General features: G+C 37.6%; 1 protein-coding gene across 2 annotated transcripts in view; it reads left to right on the plus strand.

The window, feature by feature from the left end:
- Positions 1 to 208: 208 nt before the first annotated feature.
- The window catches only part of thrb (thyroid hormone receptor beta), a 223,259-nt gene continuing 202,638 nt past the window's right edge, over positions 209 to 20,829 (plus strand). The window contains exon 1 of one of the 2 annotated variants that reach the window (XM_041809841.1): positions 209 to 601. The gene's annotated coding sequence lies outside the window, so the exon portion shown is untranslated. The remainder of the gene's footprint in view (positions 602 to 20,829) is intronic. The other variant, XM_041809837.1, reaches the window with a different exon arrangement.

Here is a 20,829-nt window from a genome sequence, read left to right on the forward strand (position 1 = left end):
ATTTACTCAAAAAAAAAAAAAAAGATTAATAAAGACATGAATAATGCAGCATGTAGCCTATTAAAAATATTCATGACAAATACTACTCCTGCCTCTCTTGACACACAGTAGGCTAAGTTAGAGCAGTATGTTTCTGCCCTGTCGGCATGTACCAGGCCTACTGTAAAAACAGCCAACCGCCATCGAAAAGAGGAGAAAAAAAACTTGGGAGTTGGTAATAAGGGCGAGGCTTATTTTGGTCGGTTCCTGCCCGTGAATCAGCTCTCTGATTCCCCGTAGCGATCGGTCCGAGCGCTACAATTGTCAGTTCGGTTCGTGTGCCGCTTTTTGAGGTTTGTTTTCGGCTCCATGTTGAAGTTTTTTTCCTGTCAGACTCCCGTAGCCGTGGACTCTCTCTGCACACAGATACAGTGCACACGCAGACTCACACGCAGAGCTCTCGCCTGATTTGCACCAGCGCGGGTCATTTCAGGTTAAACCCTGGCGCTGCGTCCCGCACAGTTTAGCCGACAGAGATCGACACTGGTTCCAGTTGAGGAGGAATGCACAGACACTGGGACTCCAAATTATAAACGGATACGAGCTTCGTCTTGCATATGCGGTATGTTCTTTTTGTTGGTATTTTTAATGTATGACAACAGTCTCTCCAAAAACTGGGTGCCTGACAGTATGGCAGCAAGGTGGCTGTGTGCAAGCCTCCATGAGCGAAATGTTCATATTAATGTTTTTAACATGACCACCAGTGTTATTTATGTCATATGGAGTCAAGTTGCCTATGTCGAACTACATTGATTTTTCACCTAATTCAGTGTTGCTTCGCTTTTCGGCGCACTCAGCACACCTAAATGAACATTAATTAGACTTTTCTAGAATCCTCAGAATCTTTATTAGTATTCGGTTAACAAATTAAACAACAACCTATGCCTTATTTACGTAAAATTTTCACTTTATTATTGGTTTACGCGGCTTCCGTACGCCCACGATGGTGTATTTTGACCGATCGAGCTTGCAGCTTAAAAATACGAATTGGTGTAAAAAGTTAAACTTGTGTTACAGTTTTACGTCTAGTGTTGACGCCGAATTAAACACTAGCTTGTAATAAATCAGATCAAGTATCTAAGTAGCACTTAAGAGATGTGAAATTTAGCTAGGAGCTACTTCAAATTAAATTAACAGGTTTTGAAGGGAGGTTCTGTGCTCTTCGTGATACATGTCTTCTAAGTTGCCCCCGTCAAACTTCCTTGAAATTTTGTGCAATTTAGTGTTACCTCACTTATGGGCAGGCTCAAAATACATAGTCAAACACAACTTAGATCCTTCTAGAATCGTTTGTATATGTATGACAATTCGGCCTTCACTTAATTAAACTAGGCGTGTTTTATTACCCAAAACTTTAACTTTATTTTTGGTTTACGCGGCTTCCGTACGCCCACGGCTGTGTATTTTCGCGGGATGAGCTCGCAAGAATAAATGGAGAACAGGTTGAAAAGTTAGCATTAATTGAATTTTTGGTGCCTTTTTTTCAACGCCGAATTAAACGATGGTTTGTGGGAAATATTAATAAGCCTATTAGTAGCACTTATGGGTTGGTCATTGTAGCTAACAGCCAGATGAAGTTTAATCATCTGATTTGATAGCGAGGTTCGTCAAAGAGAGGGCACAGCACGAACCCGGGCTAGATTAACCGAAGACTTGAGGGGAGTTGGTTCATGGGCCCAAGTCATCGTTCCCCTCATATCCTCGGGTATCCTACCAGCCTCTTTTTACCCTCCTCTGGCGGGTTATTTTTCACTTAAATGACCTGAATAACACGTCATAGATTTGTTACATGCCATGTGTCTGTGGTAACCTTTGCTTTCGCTTTGGCAACGTGAACTTCAGTAAAGCGCTCGATCAACATCTGGCATGCCAAATACGCAATCCTTTCACAGTACATTAGTGACCTTAAAGGTTGGACTTGTGAACATGGCTCTTCAGTCATCACAAACAGCCGTCTGAGAGTTGCTAGTTAATGCTTCATTTGACGAATCATGTGGCTTCAGTCCCCAGGGGGAAAAGATTTGTTTTCCAGCGCAAAGTTAGCTCAGCCTGTTTGCAAATAATTTTGTAATGTCCTCATTATCTTGCTGTAGTCTGAAGTTATGATAGGTAAAACATAAGAGCATGGGATGGTGCCTTCAAAGGCTGTCAGAAAATGCAAGTGTGAGTGATAATACTTCAGGATGGATGATACAGCAAGGTGACTGTGGGAGGTTTTTTATTTATTCCTGGCAATGGGGGCGGATTGATATGACAGCAGCTGGCATTATCAGTGATATTAGTTTAATAATAAACGCTAGTGCTGGGCAATTAATCCAATTATAATTTAAGCCACAATTTTGGCTGTCTGCAATCTTCAAAACTAGATAAAAGATTACTTTGATGCATGTTGTGTTGCAAACTTTTTTTTTTTTTGGCTGCAAGAGCCCATCACCAGTAGTTTTAAAAACATAATTACCCCATTTCATTTAACTTATTAACGTATATGATTATTTTTGCATACTACATATGCTTTCACTTATTTAATATCACTTTTACCAGTTTTTCAAGTGTTAAGAGGGTTCAAAGTTTGTTAAACAGATGCTGTAAAACCAACAAGTATAAACCCAATTCCATAAAAGATGGGGCGCCATGCAAAATGTAAAAAAAAACAATACAATAATTTGTAAATCTAATAGATCCATATGTTTTTTAAAAAAAAATAGAAAATAAGCAACATATCAGGTGTTGAAACTGAGATATTTTACAATTTCATTGAAATTATGTGCTCATTTTGAATATGATGGCAGCATCACATCTCAAAAAAGTAGGGACAGGGCCATGCTTATTTTATTTTATTTTTTTATTAAGTTATATAACCAGGAAAGCCTCATTGAGATTAAAAATCTCCTTTACAAGGGTGTCCTGGCCAAGACAGCAGCAAGTCAAACAAAATGTTTACCATCGTGTAGCATCCCCTCTTCTACAAGTTGCTGCCATTTTGGGGGAGGAATGTTGTCCCATTCTTGTCTGATATAGGATTCTAGCTGCTCAATAGTCCTGTGTCTTCTTTGCTGGATTTCTCCTTTTATGACGCGGCCAGTGTTTTCTGTTGGTGAAAAGTCTGACCTGCAGGATGGCCAGTTCTCTACTGTGAAGCCGTACTGTTGTGTTATATGGGGGGGATGTGGTTTAGCATTGTCTTGCTAAAATATGCAAGGATTTCCCTGAAAGAAACAGTCTAGATGGGAGCATATGTTGCTCTAAATCCTCTATTTACTTTTCAGCATTGATAGTGCCTTTCCAGATGTGCAAGCTGTCTACACCATAGGCACCAATGCAACCTCATATCATCAGAGATGCAGGCTTTTGAACTGTGCGCTGATAACAATGTTGATTGTCCCTTTCCTTTTTAGTTTGCAGGACATGGTGTCTGTGGTTTCCGTAGAGAATTTCAAATTTGGATTAATCTGACCACAGAACAATTTTCCATTTTGCCTCAGTCCATTTTAAATGAGCTAGAGAAGACGGCAATCTTGATATATGGCTTCTTCTTTGCATGATACAGCTTAAATGGCCAACCTTGTTGACAGACAATGATTTCTGGAAGTGTCCCTGAGCTCATGCAGTGATTTCCAGTGCAGAATCATGCCTGTTTTTAATGCAGATTTGTAAAGTGTTTTAAAACACCCGACCAATGATGTTATTTATAATCAGCATCGGATTTGTAGGCAGTGGGAACAAAGGCAGCCATCCCTGTTTGTCATCTACTTTGTATTTTCAGTGCAAAGATTTTTAGAATTATAAAGGATTTATTGTGGCAATAAATCATTTTGGATTTCTTTGCATCACTAGTTCAGCTCTGTTTAATAATAAACTGCACAAATAGGCACAAAAAATTCATTTTGAAGTAAGGCTGAAGTGCAGTTTTTATCCTAAAGCTACCAATGCATGACAGTTCAAATTCCCTTCATGCAAACAGGGAGTTTCCAAGGAGCAATTGAAGGCAGCATCCGTCCTCAGCTGAGGGTATTTAAGGTCGCTCGCTCTGCCTGTTTGCTGCTGTTTTGTGGGAACTCAGAGCAGACTCATTTTTGCAACAGCGCTGCATGCAGTGTCTACGCATTACTGCAAGACGCATTCAGCCGGTTCTCCAAAGTGTTGTAAAAATAATATTGTGTACAAGCACGGAAAGGAGGGTTTGGAGCCATATTCTAAAAGCTGGAGAGCATTAGACGAGCATGTTCAATACAATTAGCCCTTTAATGTGTTTGTTGGAACTTGTTCGGCTGCTTTCAAATCAAGATTGGGGCCCCACCCAAGATGTGACTGTCGGTTTTGTAATCTAGACTGCTGCTAGGGGAGAGCACTGACATCTGCACATGTACAGAGAGCAAGAAGGTGACTTGTTATTTGATCCAGATGATGGAACCGGTTAAATGCAATGCTGAGGGTTACAGTAGAGTCAGTTCAATTATGGTCTGTGATGTAATTTAACAGCAATAATGATTGTTGCAAAATAACCAGATTTTCTTGAGTAACAGAACTGTAAGATTCCTATTCATTAAAGCATGCACATTTATTTGAATTGTCATAGAGAATATGTGAAGATGCAGGCTACATTTTTTTGGCATAGTAACTCATGCAAAAATGCAGTTCATTTTTACACATGTACAAACATGTGGGCTTGTGTGTTGAGGATGGTGAATATTAAAAACCTTCTAAACTTGAAATCATCACAGATGTTTTATCCTGATCACACCTAAACTCAAAGGATCTTTACAGAGAGATTAAGAACAGACATTACCCCTCTCTCTAAAACGGATATCTTAACCCTGCAGAACATGAGAGCTGATGGTGTAGCATTGGCTTGATTGGATTTGACTGGATCGCCTGGATCAGACACAGCTTTTGTGGTTCACTCAGTAACATTAACTAACTAAGGCCTAGTCTGGCGTTTGTGTAGTTTAGCCTTTAGTACAAACATGAACAGCATTTTAGATCACTCTAACCATGCCTTTTGGAAAACAGACCTCTGCTACACTACTCTTTAGAGATACACTGATAGTAGAAACCAGGGCTGATGCCAATAGTGATGCTGATGTTTTTTTAAAGTACTTCTTTCAGTGTTAGACTCCCACAGTGGCGTCATTGTCTCTCATGGAAACAGATCAAAGTTTGTCCAACAGGTCACACCTTTGCCCAAGAATTCAACTCTTCTCTGAATCAGCCGCTGGCTATGTTAAATGCCAGAATTAAAACGGATACAACACCACAGATAAACAACTGCTACTGACATCTGTTAATGCCCACATTATTAGCCAATGGCTGTTGTTTGTGAAAAGGCCCAGGACTGGCTGATTCCTAAGTTAAAACTTATGCATCTGTGTTCCTACATTTAGCTATTAACCCACTGCTTTGTCTAGTTTAAGCCATGTGGGACATCAGTATTGCCTTGTTGGTGCACTAAAATTATGCTGATGGTGCTGCAAAACTCATTTTGTAGCAGAAATAATAGCCATGATGTTAGTGATACTGGTTTCCCACCCACTACTATGAGAAACATGTTAAATAGTTAATGGTAAAGCTGCTAATGCAGATTCTCTATTGTTAGTTATTACATAGTTATATAGTACATAGTAATTAAAGGTTTAAATCACCTGTTTCATCAAAATATGGTACAATAGCAGTGTTTTGAATTTTATCATTTTTCTGTCACAATATGATTTCAGTTTAATTCAATATAGGAGCCTATGATCAGTATCAGGCGAAACAATCTCTTTTGACAGAAATACCAATGAACTGTATTTCACTACAGTAACATTTTTTATTGTTGTGTAATTTAGGGATGGGAACAATTAATTGCCGATCGATTCATTGGTGGTTAAGAATTTGGTCGATCACGGGGAATTAAGTCGATCTGATGTTGGCATTTAATAAAGAGACTAAACACTTCCTACTCTGCACTGCACAACAATATCTACTGTCATGACATTGTGAGTGGGTTTTGTGTTTGTTTGGTTGTTGTTGTTTTTCTTTTTTAATGAGGCCCGCTCTCTGTTATATGATGGGCTATTGACTTTGGATTCCGTCTAACTTTATTTTGTGAAAAAAATGGCAGCCAACTAAGGCTATTGTTTGTTGTGGTTGTTTTGGGGTTTGAATAGTTTTTTGAGATGCTTGCATATTTTTTAGCGCATCCCCTCAGTAGGTAAAACAATAGACCGTGCTTTGTTTATGTTTAAGAGCCCTAGGCTTTCGAAGGGTGAAAACAAATAAATTATTGAGAAACATACTCATTAGTTACCTGTTTTTGTTATATAGGGAGATGTTATACATATACATATACGTGTATATATATATATATATATATATATATATCAGGGGTGTACCGATTGCAATTTTCTGGCCGATCACCGATCTTTAAAAAGCCTGACCTGCCAGTTCTGATTTTTGCCAATACCGATTTTTTTTATAACTGACAGCATACACCTTCAATGTTCCAATCTTATTTTATTGAATAACATTGAACAATACCCATGAAACAATACAAACTTGTTGTTTTAAATGCACATGAGGTAGTTCTCTCAAATATAAATGAAAAGTTTAAAGCATTGCCATCCAAACTACTAAATTATATCAGTTCCTTTAGTCTTTCATTTTTCACATTTTAGTAGGTAGAGGCATATGAAACCGATCTCATCCACCGATCTTATTTACAAGGATCAGCTGATCGCTGATCTCCAAAAATTAAGGAAATCGGTGCCAATACCCATCTTGGCCGATTGATTGGTGCACCCCTAATATATATATGCCCGTGTATGTTTTTATACATACATAACAATTAATCAATTAATTGACCGTTAACATTATAGATGCTCAAGTTGGCAGGTTTCTTCCAAATGCCTATCCCTAATCTAATTACATAAAATTGACGGCCCCCATGATTAACTTTTAATTATGAACATAATATGGACATTTGTGTTAAACATGTTGATTTTACAACAGCAAACATTTTTAGTTCCAAACATTTCTATTTCCTTGTGTCCTCAGATCACTCTAAAGCAACAATATGTCCTTTTTCTGCAACCTTTCATAAGCATGATTACAATTCTTACTCAGTTGTCCTAGTTTAGATTTTTTTTCTTGAATGTATTTACATACATGTGGACCTGAACAGATATTTCTGCTCTCTTATCAGCTCTTCATACTTCACATAGTTGCTGATTAATGTGGCATAGAATTCACTTGTTTTGTTGCACATTTTGAGATTTAAATAAGATTCAATCTGTGGCGTGTGACATTACAGTGACAAAGTTACTATATTTTTGATCTATTGCAATGTTAATTTTGATAAATGGAGGAGTTAGAACAAGGTTTTATTTTAAAGGACACTCTTGTGATGAGCAGCCTCACAACAAGAACGAAAGAGGGGTAATATTAAGAAGGCAGCTTTCCTGCTTGATCCACTTCTAGTGCAGACAGCTTCTATTATTTTATTAACATGAGGCATCAGGCTTCAATCAGTATCAAAGGAGGCTTGAGGCAGCAGACTTTTCCTCTCTGTTTATCTGTTGAGTCTGTATCAGACACCCCTTGTGCTACTTTAGCAATAAGAAGAGTAGAGTGGTTTTTATTCATGAACGATCAGATACAATGGTTGTATGCAGATAAAAATGTGGATGTAGTCGGCAAAATATAGTCTCTGTCTTAAATATATTCCTCCATTTCAAACTAAAAGTGGAGCTAGAAGGTGACAGTGTGGAACAAATTTTGGCTTTCTGTAGATCTGATTGAATAATTAATCAACCAGTTGATGTACATAGATGGATCGTTACATCCCTAATAGTTATCTAGTCAAATATCACACTTCATATGTTTTTTTCATATTAATTACAGGCCTGAGATTTTGAATAATAACAGAATTGAAGTCCAAAATAAATAAATTATAATTGCAAAATTTAAATGTTAAATGCTTTAATGCATTTAATTTTTTTTATCATTCTGCACTATCTTTCACAGTAAAAAAAGCTATCACTTTTCTAGTATAGTATAGACCCACACAGAAGGTTTTCAAAGTTTTGGATGATTATCTGATACTGGGTTTTAAAATGAAATAATTTTCTGTTATATTATTGATTGATAATATCAAAAAGTACCAAAAATGTAAAATCTTGCAATTTCTGGCAATAAAAAAACAGGAAATTACCCAGTATTTAGTGCTTTTGACTTTTGGTTTTGTTGCTGTGGTATACAGGCATTGATATTGATAGGTTTTTTTGGCATCATATGAAAATTAAAACATTTTAGATAAAGGTATTTTATTTTCAATTCTAGTTTGATTTAAAAAAATAGAGGTGCCAGTAGACATGCAGTTTCCTGTTCTTGTTTAAATGGCTCTTAATGAATCTACTTCAAAAGTTGTATCAATAAGGATCATTTATTTTTTCTGTCTGACACTTTAAACGGAAATGTCAAATTGTTGCAAACAAAAACCAGCATTTTATTGGCTATACATTGATCAGGCTAATTTATATCAAGAAATAATCTTGCTGCCTTAATTGCTTGATTTCTGAGCGTTGACTGAAGCAACCTGCTCTGGAAATTACTCAACTTTTTTCTAAACTTTTAGACCCCAAAATATGAACATATAGGGATCTGATTTCAAAAATGCAAATACTGGGCAGGGTAACTGATGAAGCCTCCTACTTAAACAGTGTGATTGATTTGATGTTTTAGGACAAAACTACATCCAGTGCTTATCAACGTTTGGTGACCTCGAATCACTGGCAGCTGACAGTGTCCTACTTAAACCTGAGCTGAGGTCCATTCAGAACAAGGAACTCACGGCGGAGTGAACGGGGCCTTTAATGATGATCCAGAGCGTTTAGATCAGGAGAGGTGTCACAAACTTTTCACTCTGCCTTAGTAAAACCAGTGAGGAGTCTGTGTTTTAACTCTCTGTTCCTTCAGACATGCCGCCAAAGATTCAAGAGATAAATCAGAAACCAACCCATACGTTCAGTTACATCTGTAACCACTCCTTTGTAGCATCCACACTGCTGCAGAGACTGAAACTTTAGTCTTTCATAATTTTACAGTGATCCTGACCTGAAAGTGTTCATTAATATTCTAAGATGTTACACAACACTAAAAAGCTACTGATTACAAAAGCATTGTGTCCGTCAAAGCTTCGAAAGAACTCAGATATTCCTGTTGTTTTTTTGTCTGTATCAAGCCTGGCCCACATGAAAGGTTTTTAAAAATCTTAACTGAAACGTGATAGACTCCACACATGATGACAAATAATGACAGATTAATTCATCAACAACCAGAGTCCTCATTCTTGAAACTCCAAATCTTGAACATTCAAATGTGACTGTTAGCTACGTGCTGCAGCTACTGCAGTAATCATTTCAGTCCTCCTTTACTTGTCACTAAGACTGTGGTTACTTTACAGGATAAGTTGTATAAACACTCGCTGCCACAAAATCAAGGAGTTCCTTCTCCATTTTTGACATCCATCTTAACTTTATGCTTACTGTTTACTATCATGCTATGGCTGTGTTTGTTGTGCTTCCTCCTCAGTCAGCTTGCTCCCTGATTGGCTGTCCCTCCATTCCATGTAACAAGCTAAAGAGTGTCTGCTCGGCTGTTCTTGATGTACCCCCTGCACAACAGGATTTCTTATGGACATGTTATGTATTGGTGATTTCTAAACAGAGCAGCTTCAATCGTCTCCCAAACAGAGCATGATGGGTAAAATCACTCTTAACATACCTCACACTACAGTAAATTCTGGAGAGATAATCTTAAGAACCATCAGATAATCAGGCCTTTGCTGACATTGGTGAGGATGGGGGGAATAAGGCAAAAATCAGCCTTATTATTGTAATAGGTGTGAAAAAATTGTCACCGTGCATGTTTTTTTATGCTGTACATGTACATGACATTGTTTCCTGGAGTGGAGATTGATGAGAAGTGTGCTATCTCACTTCCTTACTATCATTGCTGAGAGTTGCATAAAATTATAACACAAAAGTAGCTTGAGAATTGGGAATGTTGTTATTTTTGCACTTTGAATGCTTGGCAAAAAAAAATAATTTTCCCCCAATTGCAGTTCTCTACTGCTGTGTGACATCATCTCAGAATCTAGGACCAATATTGTAGCCAGTCAGCGGGGAGATTTCTACATCTTTTGGCTTCACTCATGGGCAGCTGTTCCTCCGTCCATGTTAATATAGACTATAGTCTATTATTGTGTCTATCTATTATAATGTTTTATAAACCAAGGATTAACTAAGGAAAACACTGGTAGATTTGTTCATTTTGAAAAGGATCCCAGTTAAACCCCAAGTTAGTAAAAACATCTGAAAAACAAATAAACCTTTACACGTTTTAGAGTACTAAAACCAAGGAAGCCATAGTATTATCAGGGGCAAACAAAATCATTCATGAGAGATGTTTGCATTGCCAGGTTGTCCAGTAATTATTTGTTTTGGTTATTAATTTGAACATAAGTCTTAAAAGTGTATCTGTTGAACTATGAACAGTAAATTTAAGGATGCATGATAATTATCAGTACCGATATAATATTTTACATATTTTTATTATTCCGATAATAAAATTGAGCGATTCAATCCACCAATAATAAAGGCGTTTGTTTTCTCTCTGATGAGACAGCACATTCCAAAACAGTAGGTGGTGCCACGGTACATGACCCGCTGTTAACCAACAGAGAAGAAGAAGAAGAAGTAGCCTCAGTGCTAAGAGGCTAACAGAGGCTAACAACACGACAGTACTGGCGGAGTTATTAAAGGGGACATATTTTACCCTTTTAAGACAAGTTCATATTGTTCTCAGAGGTCCCCAAAACATGCCTGTAAAGTTATTGCTGAAAAAACACTCCAGTATTGGATTTTTGCATGTCTAAAAACACCTTTGTTTCAGCCGTTTCTGTGCCTGTGGCTTAAATGGAAATTAGCTGTCTGACTCTGCCCCTGACCACACCTTTCTCAGGAAATGAATGCAGCACTCCTGATGTTACAGACACTTTATCTAAAGTTTAGCACCTGACTGGGATTTGAACCATCAATCAGACCATAGTCAGCCGGTAACAACTGAGCTATCCAGCGTCTCAGCTGATAGCTGAGAGGATCAGTAGAGGAGGGCAGAACTTTCCTCCAAGTGGGGGAGGGCCAACCAAACCTAGGGACCAGTGCTTACGCCCCTGGTGAGGTCACTAGGTGTAAAATCTGTGAACGGCTTGTTTCAGCACACATTTTCTAAAAGGTGGAGAAAAAGAGGGGGAGAGGGAATGAATTTTTCTGGTACTTGAGGGGATTGTGGACAGGCCAGGGACACATACAGTGCTTAACAAATTTATTAGACCACCACCCAAAATAAGGTTTATGCCACAGCAGCCCAAATTAACAGCATTGGTAATTACCAAAATCATTTTTTATGTTTCTGCAATGGTTAATACACCAATATGTAGAAGCTCTTTAACAGAAATTATATTTTTAATGCTAAAATATAATTATTATTGTTATCCATGATTTTTCAAATTTACTGATTTACAAAATAACTGAAAAAATAGTAAAGCACATTATTATATCTTGATTAATATGTCAAATTATAATTATTTACTTGCATTCCTGAACAGAAAAATGAGTTTTAGTGGTTGAATGTTATGCTTGATTAATTTCTGACTTCTCAGAGAAGCCCAGTGAGCCGGCTCAAATTTGGGTCTAAAAAGGTGAATTCAGTTTGATATCCCTCATTCCTGTTCAAAATGGTAAAACGTGGAGAGCTAACTGAAAATGAAAGAGTCCGCATTAAAGCACTTCATGATGCTGGTTGGTCTCTGAGACAAATATGACAGGTGGTCTAATAAATTTGTTAAGCACTGTATTTGTGTTAGAAAAGACTGAAAAAGTTATTTTTGCATAATATGTCCCATCTAAGTATTTACAGGGAGGATAGCAAGACAGTGTTTGCAAAATTTGCCCCACAAAGATTCTGAAGAGTGGAAAACAGTCCTTGAGTTTTAACAAAACGGATCTTTTAACCAGGCAGAGTGCTGATTGAGCAGGCTTTGAAAGCTGCAGAAAGTTTGCCAGAGCTAAAAGGCAATGCTAGTAATGACAAAATTAGTCTAACAGTCTCCTGATCCACCACTACTTTCATAGACGTATCCCTGCCTGCTCTGTTTGATGTGGTTACATTCAGTCTGATCGACATAAGGAACAGAAGTTTAGCCACAGACCATGGTGGACTTAACATTTTTAAGCTATTTCTGATATAACTTTTGTCAGTGCACATTTTTAATCTTTATGTAAAACATCTGCTCTCTTTATTTCTGACTTGTGCAGCAAAACACAAACAAAAAACAGACCCCAAACATCTCCATTTGTTAAGCGTGACAGCCTGTTATCATTTGGTTTTATGTTTGATTTGACATAAGTCAGCTGAATTCTTGCTTAGTTTATTGAAATGTCAGATTTGACCTCTTGTCAAAATACTTTAATCCATTTTAAGGGAAAAGGGGGGAAACCTATGTCAGTTGTTTGTGTATGTTGTACTTTGTGTGATACACATATGTTTAACTAAAAAAATAATAGCTGTGAAGCAAGAGTTGTTCTTTTTTGATGTAAACATGAATGATGTCAGTTAGAATTAGTTATAAGTATCTTTGCTGACTACATATTAACCCCTTCTTACCCCCAGATGTGCATAAACACATTGAAAAAGCTTTTCTTTTTTTTTTTTTTTTAAATCAATGATTGAAAAAAAAATGCCAGTTCTTATCGGTTATCAGCCATCAGGAGTAAGAAATGATCAGCTATCAGTTAAAAAAAAAACTTATTGTGCATCACTAGTAAATCTAAGAAAAATCATCCCTCAGTATTAGACTTCATTTCTTATAATAAGTATATAATCTGATTTAATAGGCGAGTGCCTTTTTGATAACTTTTTTGTTGATCCCATTATAACATGTCACATGGTAGTCTAGACGAGTAGACTGTAAAGACTGTATGACCTTTGGCCAGTGTAGAGAAGAGTAAACATTTTTTATAACTGTGACGTGTGTAGTTTATGAGGTAGACAGTTGTGTAAAAATACTTTACAACCATTTTTTATTTGTTTTTTTTTCTATGGATCCTTTCAGTATAAAACAGTTTCAAGTTAGGCCTCTCTAAATGGGAAATTCTGAATGGACTTGAACTTGTGTAGCACTTTTGTAGTCATCTCACTTATCCATTTCTTCCACATGTAGAGCGTTGCAGCCACTGATGCAGCAGTGGAAGCTGTGTGGAGTTAAGTGTCTTCTCCAATGAGTTGTGTCATAATGGTTCACAGAGATCTTAGTCTGGTTTAAGTGTAACAGACACTCCTCACAAGGATTAACTCATTAGTTCACTGGCCCCATAGTGAGGTTTGACAGGCAATGTATTGCTTGTCTCTTTTAAACTGATTTCAGCTTTAGTCAAGAGACATTGTGTTTTATTTTAAATACACTACACTTAAATGTTTGTTTTTAAGCCATGTGAATATGTGCTTCTATAAAAATGCTAAAGTTCCAGATCCTTTGTGTTTGTGGTTGTGGGCTTCTGATTAGCTATCCTCATTTAACCCCCCTAAAACCTCAGCTGTAATTGGCTCCTTGCCTTGCCAGAGGCGGGACTTGTGTGTAAACTTATTGTGTTGGCTGTGGTCCAACTTTACTGTGTATTAAAATGGGCAGAGCAGTAGCTGCCTGTTAGTAAAGTGCAAATATCTAGAGCTCCCCCTGCTGTCTGGCTGAAGTATAGGCTGTTAAACCTGCCTCCTCCATATTAACAGATGGTACCTGGGTCAATAATATTAAGGGCAATCAGCTTTAATGCACTAATTGGTATGCAATTAAAGCCACTCATTACATAACTTGATGTAATTTGTATTTTAGGTACTGAGTTTCATCCACATATACAGTACACAGGCCAGGATTGTCTTATATGTGAGCCAATATGGTAGATGCTCTTTGTGTGTACAACTTAATGCCACAACTGCATAGATCCATAATACATAGTGTTGGGCTTTTTTATTCCAACAGACATCGAGTGTGCATGTCCCCTTTGCTCTCATTGTTTCCCATACATTCATTTATTTGTGGCGGACTGCCAAAAATTAATTAGGCCCGCCACAAATACATTCTGGCACTACCTGTTCGCCCTCGCTGTGTGAATGTAGCGTGTCGTTAAAATGACTATATCGCGAATATCCAAGTATAAATTATGTGAAAGTTTTGAGCTGCCAGCATGCACTTCTCGCTGGAGTTTCGCTTCTCCCATTGTCCCTGAATGCATCTCTCACAGCAGAGAGCTGTCTTTTTCTGCTCCACCCATCCAGAAAACTCCTGCACATGCGGCTGGGTTTTTTTTTTTATATCAAGTGAGAGAAGCAAGGGAGAAGAAGGTAAACAGAGCAGCGTGGTGAGTTAGCGGCTAATTAGATGCCTGACGGACATCGAGAAACAGCGCTGGATCTGCAGCGTTGAACAGTCATTCAACTTTGAAAAGAAAGAGGACTAGCTCACGCTGTATTTGTTAAAATACGCTGCAATATGACTCTGAGATAATGGTGGCAGTAACACAACATGTCGCTAAAGACATGAGCCCATTGTTGTTGAAAAGCCAGGATTTAAAAATCTCATAAAGACATTTAAAGGGATACTTCAACATTTTGGTAAATTCGCCCATTGCCATAATTCCTATAGTCTTAGTAAAAGGTTCGTTACCTTTAGTTGTTGGTGCAAGCTGTTTTTAGATCGGCGCTGCCGAGTTTGGAGCTGCTGTGCTAACTCAATGTAAGCAGACGATATTCCGGCTTTCCCTCATCAAACTCATCAAATACATAATTCAACAACTCCAAAACGCTCACGTGGACAAGTTGTGACCTGTACATTCACCACGCTATGAAATAATAACGTACAATTATGTGACGTTACGACACATGAAACAAATAATCTGAACTATTTCTTGAGTAAACTACTGGGCGGAGTGACACAGTGCAGCAGCCATGTCTGGAGTGTAGTTCCGGCTTTGCATTTAGCTTTAAAACATCTCCGTATCGTAATGTTCCATGATTATTTCATAGCGTGGTGAATGTACAGGTATATACAGCACAGCTGGCACAGCAGCACCAATCTAAAAACAGCTTGCACTGACAACTAAAGGTAACAAACCTATCACTAAGACTATAGGGATTATGGCAATGGGCAAATTTGCCAAAATGCTGAAGTATCCCTTTAACCCAGAATACAAGATTTGCCTGGGTGCGAACATTTTTCTGAAAACTCCCTGCCAGAGTCGTACATGTCAGAGAGTAGACGGTCCAGCAGCGGACAAATGTGATCCACTTCTCCACAACAACGGAGACTTATCTCAGCCTAACAGTTAGGTAAATTACAGTTAACAACAAGTAGATAAAATGTCCCTACCTCCAGACAAGCTTTTCCCCCCCATGATCACACAGGAGAGTTTATTGAATAAAGTCTAAAGACGCTCTCGTGTCATGAACTTGTCAGAAACTGATCCAGCGTTCATCAGCACAGATAATGGACTAATATAATCACAGCAGCGCCTGAATGGAGGACTAGACTGCAGGATTTGTGAGTTTTGTGTAGGTTTGCTTCACCCTTAATGAGGGAAATAATCATTTTATAATCAGCAATAGCAAACACAGCCCAGAAAACATTTCAGGACTTTCCATACTCTGTGAAAGACAGAGTATATCATGATTTATGCATTTTTGATTTATTAGTAAAAGATTGAGTAAAGTCCATTTCAAAATAAAACTGCTAAATTTGACTTTATATTGATTTTTACTTTCTGCATAGAACTTTATTAAAAATCCAATAGAACAGTCTTTTTTAATCACCAAACTAGTGCCATTTAGGGCCGAATTAAATACAGATGCTGAGAGGCCATTTCAAAATATCGCAATATATATATTGTGCATGAGGATATAGCAAAAATATATTAGGATATCAATTTTAGGCCATCGTATTTGTTTATTTTTGTTTATTTCTTTAAATAAGCGATTGTATATTTTATTTAAATTCATTATGTTAAGTTTATTTGGTGTTTGTTTACATTTGACATTAACTGAAAGTTTTATATTCAAATCCAAACCAAACGTCATGTTTGGTTTGGCAACCTACCACCACAAATAGATTCCAGTCCTGTGGGAAACACTGGCTCTGAATTTTGAATATGTGACTGTGTTGCTGATGTATTGCCGCCATGCTGGAAAATGTACAGATGGCGCTAAACTAGAACAAGACGAGTTGCCCGAGCATGATTCATGAAAAACATTGCCTGGGGGATTGTCACCTGATTGTCTTTGCTTATTCAGACAATGCAATACTACTTTCTCTTTCTGCATGCATTTGCAACTTTGTAGAACATAATTAAGCCATGGAATTAGAGTTGTTCTACTTGTCATCTCAAAAATCATGCTGCAATTGTGAAGGAGGGATCTCTCAGTCATGATAGGAGCACAGCAAAGCCACATCTACATTACCGCTCCACCTGGTGCTTTATTTAGCTCCTGAGGCTGTTGGATATGTGCAGTGGCATGTTTGCATTTGCAGGAAAATACAGGCAGACGTGCTCGGGGTTTGACACAGATTACACCATGTACTCCTCGGATTATCTCACTGCATACCAAAGTGAATGTTGACTGGTGTAAATTGATCAGATCTTGTGAAGCAGAATGAGGATCTGTTACAGCTTAGTCATGGATCAGTTTGAATCAATAAATCCAACATGAGAGCTCTGACAGCAACAGTGTCATGTACAAATGAAACTCCATACAGTGAAACAACTGCATAAAGGGCGCTGTTATCTTAATGGTTTGTTAAAGGAGGTTGTCAGGTGTTAGAAGACCAAACAACATGGATTTATTTGTCCCAGCTCAAGTCCATAACAGAATGTGAGTGCTTTTTTGAGTCCAATCATTATGTGTCATTACAGAAACATCTCTGCATCATCTGAATACATTTTAGACAGCAACAATGGTTGGAGAAGAAATAAAATATTGTACTCTTCTGCCCCTGCTGGTGAATTTAACGGTTGTTGTTTATTATTTTTTGTTTGTTTGTTTGTTTTTACAGAAAATGTTTTAAACCAGGAAATGATGATTTATGGTCATGAAGAAAACACAAGCTAGTATTTTATCAACCTTGTTTTAAGAAAAACATGATTTATATGTGCAATATTTAGTGAAAGCAATACACTAGCCACAATCCCAGAGTAACACATCAACCTTTCTGATTGGTGGAACGAACTGTGACTCATGTCAGGTGGTAGTAGTGGGAAAAGTGGTTGAACTCTGCCATGACAAAAACTGCTGTCACATACACCATAGAGCACCAGATCAGCCAGTAGAAAAATTTCTGTTGCAGTTACTGCGTTTCAGCCAGTAGATGGCAGACATGGTGCGCATTTTAATGCAAAATCTTTAAAATGCTTCGCCCCTCACTGATCAACAGCACTCCTATACACCCACATAGGTCCGCCTGGAAAAAGCTCTGAGCGTTTAGTTACTCTTCAAGAAATGACATATTAATCTTGATATTCCCAAGGGCAATGGAATAAATAGAAACTGTATAAAACAGTGCTTAATCTGCAAGTCTGTTGATGGTAATTCACATGAAGCTTCTCCTGCTTATTGTTGTCAGTCTTTTCATTTTCATGTCTTTAGACAATTTCCACCACAGTGTGTTAACATCAAGATGTCCAACTCAGATGTACATTCTGTTCCATCTCTGAGAATCCTCAGGTGATATTTTGATGAGTCCTGATGATAGCTTTTAGTCATGTGACTGCACAGAGGCTTGGAGGGAAAAAAGGATAGTGGCAGCTATCATGAAACACTTTGTAAAGCTGTGGCAACTGTACACTAGGACACTATTTAAAACAGTAGATCTAGAAAATCCTAGCCTGAACCAGAGTTTCTGCTACACTTTTTTGTCTCAAGCAAAAATGGATGGCACTCCTCAAGAATTTTGTCCATTTTTAAAAACTACCTGCATTTAACAAACACTGTGATATACGGTATCTTCATGTCTGCACTAAAATGGGACTGGGGACACATTTTTCTTTCTGATCCTCACCCAAGATTGAGACAGTAGAAACAGAGATTTTATGCACATTATGCAAACATTCAACTGTTATAATATAGCATGAATTATTGCTTGAATTTGTTGGAAAAAAAAACGCAACATGAGGAACCTAAAAATAATCACATATTAAATTGCAATCACAGTATTGGGGGAAAAAAAAAACGCAATGAGATTATCTTTGAAAATCGTTCAGCCCTAGTCTGAACTGTTATTGTAGCCTGCTTGACTCATATATATAACAACGGGACCTTGGAAATGCAGAAAAATATTCTTTATATGTCTTTGCGTGAGTTGTCTAAACAAACATGATGAAGATTGTGAGCTTTTCTGTACACCCATGCGGTCAGTTGCACATTGTATGCTACGTTTAACACATTAACAATAGCAGCACTGAGCTAGCATTGTTAAATCTAAGTTAGCCCTGTAGCACATTAATGCTACAATGACTCGGCAGCTTACAATAGCCAAATACCATCTTCCACCGAAAACACCAACAAATCATCAAAACAAATAATTAACCTGTGCGCCCTTAACTAAATGTCACCTTAAAACTTTAACTTTTCACATTACACCTGAAAGTTGAATCTTACTTATTAATTCTCATAGACTGATGATCTCAACTGTCATTGCTGATAACTGATGCTTGTCTCTGCATCAGTTTGTGCATCCAACTGGACAACAACTTTCTTCCAGTCAAAAAAAATAGACAGCAGCTCCATGAGTGTGTGACTTAATGTGAAAGCTTTGAACATAGATACCACTATTTAGCTAAAAAAAAAAAAAAAAGCCACATATGACTTTTGATCCATTTTGCCCAGCCCTAGTTATAGCTCTACATAGTATTCTAAGGTTAAATGCTGCATTGGTGGTTTACTCTCAGGAAGACATCTGCTGTAGTGTCATAGCTAGCACATCTTGTTAATGTTTATATTTGATAGGTTAAGCCAGCCTAGTTTTTTGGTTGCACTTCAATCTTTAATAAGTTACAAATTATTGTGTAAACATATGCTGAAAAAATGATGTCATTAAAATAGGCATCATTAAGATATAAAGAAATATTAGGTAAGTAATCAGGAGTGTTTGTGACTCCTCTGATGATCATTTATCACCTTTAGTTTGTCTGGTTTCATGGACTGAAATTTTCTCCCCTCACTGTTTACATCACATCAGTTGTTGCAGCAAGAATTCATATAATAGAGAATACCATTGACCACAACCACTTCCCTTTAAAATGTGGAAGTACTCTGGATTTTAACAGCAGTATGAAATTTGTATGATGATTCATATGATTGCACAATTGCAATCATACCAAGCACCCTCCACCCAAAAAAGGACTAATATGTTTAATAACAACAATTAAACTTTAATATTCTGCAGCTTTAATATTCACTCATGGTCACATGTTGATGTTTCTCCACAGCAGTGGGTCTTGTTAGGAGAGAGGAAATCCACCCCAGCAGTTCCTCACATTAAAGCTTTGTATTGCAGTAATCAACTTTTCATGCATCGTGCACGTGTTGAGCCTTTGTTAGTGAAATCAAACCACACTGGCTGTGAGGGATTCAGTGACAGCACACAGGTAACGAGATCCAAAGGCTCACGCCGGGACACAGCAGGCCAAGTTTGAAGGCAGTTCACTCGGTCATTGAGGCAGGATTACACTGGTGGAGTGAGTGTGCCAAACAGCTCTTAGATAAACACACAGACACAAAGGTAGGCAAACAGGTAAACAGGCAGGCAGGGCTCCAAGAAAACTTAAAGGGGAACTCCAGAGGGTTCACATCTTCAAAAATAGTCTTAGAGAGGATTTTGTCTAAAATTAGACTCTGTTTGAAGATGTGGGGATCTAAAGGAACAAGAAGTTTTGCAATAGCTCCAGTAGATTGCTTCAGCAGCTGCAGAACATATGGTACAGGTAGAGCTGAGCAATATATCAGGTTTTCAAGATGTGTTTATGTATTTCCAAAGGAGAAATACACCAGAACAACACTGTTGAAATCAATGCAGAAAAATGGTAGGCTTAATGCTCAGTATAAAAACTTCTGACAGTAGTTTCTTATTGCTCACAAAATATCATATGAAAGCTGGAGTCTAAATGATAGATGATTACTTTGTTTTTAAATTTTACCTTATTTAAAGAGTACTTTTTAAACTTTTGTACTTAGACAAGTAGTTTGTTTTGTTTTTACTTGTTTATTTTTTTAATTGAGGTCTCCCAGTAGATGAAATATTTTCTTAAGTTTTCAAAGACAAAAATTCTTATTTTTTATTAAGTACCCAGTAATTCCCCTACCATTCTATTAGGGGGCACCCCGCCCTCTTTGAACGCTGAGTTAATTTTATTTAATTGTATTTTCTATACAGCCCCAGATCAAAACAGAATCATTTAAGGATACCTTTCCTATACAGCAAGTCTATACCTGGTCCCTTTATTAAACAAACTTAATATCCTTATGTTATTTATGTTGTTTATATGAATATATCTAATATCTGAGTCCTGGTTTTCTGCCCCTTCCATCTGAGCTGAGCAAACCCATGCACTCACTGACCAGAGAGCCTCCTCCTCCATATGGCAGAGCTGAGGTTTAAGGTTTGCTGGGGTGCTTTGACTCAGTATCACTAGAGAGAATTCTCCAACGCCA

This window comes from Cheilinus undulatus, linkage group 16 (assembly GCF_018320785.1).
Source record: "Cheilinus undulatus linkage group 16, ASM1832078v1, whole genome shotgun sequence".
Taxonomy (NCBI): Eukaryota; Metazoa; Chordata; class Actinopteri; order Labriformes; family Labridae; genus Cheilinus; species Cheilinus undulatus.